The sequence below is a fragment of the Grammomys surdaster genome, unplaced genomic scaffold (genome assembly GCF_004785775.1).
Source record: "Grammomys surdaster isolate TR1022 unplaced genomic scaffold, NIH_TR_1.0 218, whole genome shotgun sequence".
Taxonomy (NCBI): Eukaryota; Metazoa; Chordata; class Mammalia; order Rodentia; family Muridae; genus Grammomys; species Grammomys surdaster.
The window spans coordinates 2,195,092-2,199,591 of NW_021604663.1; the positions used below are offsets into that span (position 1 = coordinate 2,195,092).

Here is a 4,500-nt window from a genome sequence, read left to right on the forward strand (position 1 = left end):
AGACACAGACACAGACACAGACACAGACACAGACACAGACACAGACACGAGACAGAAGAAAGCACAGAAGGAATGATGGGCTTTAATTCTGATGAATCTAAAATGGCTCAGAAAGGAGGCAAAAAGGGAATGCAGCTACTGTGTATAAGACATCACCCCTGTCCCCCATAATGCCTTGCAAGAGGGTTGTGATGAAGACCTGGGATGAGAGGAGCCTATAGATCATTCAGAAAACCCCCACCCTCTCCCTTTCCACTTATCTAATTTTCAGATTTTTTTCTTTCTTTTTTTTCTTTTTCTTTTTTTCTTTTCTTTTTTTTTGGTGTTTTGGTTTTGGTTTTGGTTTCAGTTTTGGTTTTTTTCTTTTTTATTTTTATTTATTTATTTTTTATTTTTTTACTAGGCAAAGAATTTTATTAACCTTTTCCAAACTTTATTCCCAGGCTTTTTCAGCTTAATTTGCCGCAAAGAATTAGATATAAGCGAAAACTGAAAAGAGCTGCACTGTCCGGGGGCTTGGGCTTAAAAATATTAAAGATCTAGATTTTATCAGATCCATAATAAACAAAATTTTTTTACAAAGCAGTCATGATATAAAATAGCAGCTCCTGTAACTTCTGAAAATGTCTCCTTCTTCAGAAGTTGCTTCCATTCAGTTTGCCTCATTCTTAGAAGCCTCATCAACATTCTCCACCAGATCTGGAACTTCATCATCGTCATCCTCTCCAGTAGCAAGTGGTGCTTTTCCATCCACAGATTGTTTGGGCAGAGCTTCGGCCAGTCTCCTTAAGCTAGTCAGACTGTCTGCACCGAGCTGGTTTAGGATGCTGGGAAGCATGTCGGTCAGCTGCTTTGTCTCAGCGTGGCCTGCAATGGTGAAGGTGTTTGCTGCCAGAGACGCCTGAACTTTAGGGTTGTTAAAATGGATCACTGTTCCTTGGTTTGTAAACATGTTCACCTCTTCAATACCAGAGATATTGTTTACCCCTAACTTCTTTAAGGAGAACTGCAGCTTTTTATCGTCTGCTGTGGCTGTTCTGTGAACCACCTTCTTCATTCTACGAGCAGTTCCTTTCCCACCCAATGCGCACTTGTGCCTGCAGTTTGGCAAGTTTTTCCTGGTTCATGATCGTTTCTTTCGTCTTGTCGGAGTGGAAATGGGACCGCGCGGGGAACTAAGGTTCATGCTCAGGGGGTCTCGGGCAGACCAGCCTTGGTTTTTTTTCAAGACAAGGTTTCTCTGCATAGCCCTGGAAGTCCTGGAACTCACTCTGTAGACCAGGCTGGCCTCGAACTCAGAAATCCGCCTGCCTCTGCCTCCCAAGTGCTGGGATTAAAGGCGTGTGCCACCACTGCCAGGCAGATTTTCAGATTTCTTAATCCTCTAGTAGTACAGTATTAAGGACAACTACGTTGAAAGTATACGAAGTCAGAATAAAGATAGCACAAAATGTGTCTGGAGGAGGTTGGGAAAACTCTTCCCTGTAGACTGTAGATGAGATATGCAACCTCCTTCACTTCCCATAGGCCTCTCTAAATCATCATCCTTCTTGAGGTTAAATTCTTGTCTTTCTCCAAATACATTACCTGTATTCATCCATACGGCATACCTTTAAAAGATACTTATTCATTTGTCAAATATGAGCCAGATAAGTAAAATAAATGACAACTGTCATTTCCTTTCCCCGCTCTAACCCAAAGCTCGGCACAAAATACATCAGTAATGACTGATGACCAACAACAAATGAGTTTTGTGATCCGTCCATCTCTCTCATCTGACATAATCATTTTATTCTTCCTGCTGTCTTCATAAAGGGGCCTCATATTGGCAGGAGCACCGTCATCCGTCTGTAATAAGCTGATGGACAGGGACTTAATGGAAAATTGCCGGGTTCACTCTCGAGGTTAATAAGCCCCAAATATCCTAAAACTAAATGAAAGCGTGTTCCACCTTAAGAAAAAAATATATATAATATATATAATATATATATAATATTTTTTATATATTATATATAGTTATATATGTTATATATTTATATTTATATATTTATATATTTAAGTTTGAGGTCATTTCAGTGGACTCAAAAAGTGAGTAGAGGCTCTTTTGTCAAAAAGCACCATCTGCTACCCAGATAGGAATAAAGATTTCTTTCCTTCCTTCCCTAATCATTAGCCTTTCAAATGTCTATTTCAAAGTTTCTGCCTCAAAAGATACCATCGCGGTGGATTCTCCAGCTCTTCTCTTTTCCGGAGCTCAGGGGAGGGGGCGTTATGCTCCTGTATGCAGATACCAAGCCATTTTACATTGCAGTTTCAAGCTTACTGTTTCCAAATAAGTGATAGGAACAGTGCCCTCGTCACTTGATTGCTGTAAAGTTCATATTTCTTGATCAAATCTCTTGTGCTTTCCCATTTCCAGTAACCACAGTGAGAACAATCTGCGATTTGGAAGCTGTGCAGGGAATTTGAATTGAAACAAAAGGAAGCATCTAAGAAGGAAGTGATTTCAATTATTTTTTGAGTTTTTTTTTTTGAAACAGGAATAGCATGCCTTACCTTTTCCTCCAGAGGTCCTCATTGTTGAAAGAAGAGAAAAAGTAATCTGTAATTGTAATGACTGCAAATGTGCTCCAGGAAATTTGCTAGCTGGAGGGCTTATTTCAAGTTGTCTATAATTTATGCCTATAATACATGCATATATAGTTGTTGTTTGTTTTTTGACTACCCATGCTAGAGCTCTCTCACGCTTCGGTGAAGATAAAGTATTTATAGAAAACCTTGTAAGTGAAAACTAGGACCAAAGCTAAAGCATCTACCCTTAGCTCCCTTAGTAACACCAGAATATCACTTCCCCGGCTCTTGTGAGCTACATGCATCTGTATAACCCCTAAATCCATGACTGGCCACTGTACTTTACTCAGCTATCATGCTCTGCACCCCAACAAGGTAGCCCAACTATGAGTCCATCGCATGCCCTGGAGCTCATGCATTGAGCAAACAGGACAGCAGGAGCCATGACCCCCTGGTGACTTCAGGCAACCTCACAAAGACTGGCACGAGTGGGTCAGCATTGGGACAAGCCCTGACAGACTTGACAAGCAGGATCTGGTCATCTTCCTGTGTCACACATAGCTTAGATAGTCTGTATTTCCAACAATACCCTTATGGCTCTGTGCAGGCCTGTGACGTGAGAATTAAATCACAAAGTGAGTTTTGTTCGTCCCTTTTTAAAGTGTTCTAAGCATCTCAAGGAGCAAGAAGATTACCCTGGATTATCAGAAGCCAATGTGGCTTCTGGTTCAAAAATATCTAGTCACTGCCCAAGAGTTTTCTCTTTTTAAATTAATGCGCATTGATATTCTAGTGTTTTGCACCTTTTTTTTTTTTTAATGCCAGGCTAATGTGGAGTTGAGAGACTGCGTGAGCGCCCACTAGCGGTGAACAGCCACATACCATCCCTTTCCTTCCTCTGCCAACATTACTTCCTGTAATGGCCGCAAAGATGGAGCCCAAGCTTCAGGTGCACCAACATAGTGCTCTACTTGCAGCCCAGGCCCTCTGCATGTGTTGTCTCCTTCCTCTCCTCTGCTCACAAGCATGCGAGCTTTACACCTCTTTCCTATTGTCTTTTCATGTGAAGACCATTTGCAGATGGAGTGACTCTTCTTCAAAACTCCTATATCCTATAGTATTTTAAATCTTTTCATGAGGTAGACTTTGACCTTATTCTTTGCCCTCTCCCAGTTTCTTCCAGATCCTCTCCCTGTTTACCCAACTTCAACTTAGTGAGTGACCCCCCTCTTAAAAAAATTCCCCCAAAAACAAGTAAACAAGAAAAACTAAAAGAAAAATATATTAACCACAAAAAGAGTTGGGGATTTAATTCATGGGAAAATGGTTGCCCAGCAAGCACAAGGTTTGGTCCTCAGCTCTAGAGAAACAAACAAACAAACAAAAAAGAAAACAAAAACCATGGAGTCATTCATAGGTTAATACTTGCAATAGATTATAGCTGAGTGATTTGATTATTATTTTTCCTCCTCCAATTTTATTTTATATATGCGTGTATATATATACATATATATAATTATATATCATATATTATATATTATATATATAATTATATCAATTATATATATACATATATCATAACTTCTACCTCTGTGAAGGTTAGTCAGTAGGGGTGAAGCTGCTTAGTTGAGTACCAATTCACTTTTTCTATGTTTGATGACCTGAGTAAGTGAACTCTTCATACTACTAAAAGCAATGTATAGATTCAATGCAGTTACCATTAAAATTCCAACACATTTCTTCACATAAGTTAAAAAAAATTAAACTTTGTATGGAAGTTCACCCCCCATACACTTAAACACACCACACAACATATGCCATATACACACAGGCACACATAGGACACACACACACACATTCCACATACACGCAAACACTACATTCACATACCACACACACATACACTACCCTCACATACCACACACACAT

At 39.7% G+C, this 4,500-nt stretch overlaps 1 protein-coding gene and 1 pseudogene across 2 annotated transcripts in view; one reads left to right on the plus strand and one right to left on the minus strand.

Moving 5' to 3' along the window:
- Prkn (parkin RBR E3 ubiquitin protein ligase) overlaps nucleotides 1-4,500 on the plus strand; it is a 1,140,372-nt gene that overhangs the window by 609,751 nt on the left and 526,121 nt on the right. The window lies entirely within an intron of this gene.
- Nucleotides 653-4,500, minus strand: part of LOC114625463 — a 35,719-nt pseudogene continuing 31,871 nt past the window's right edge.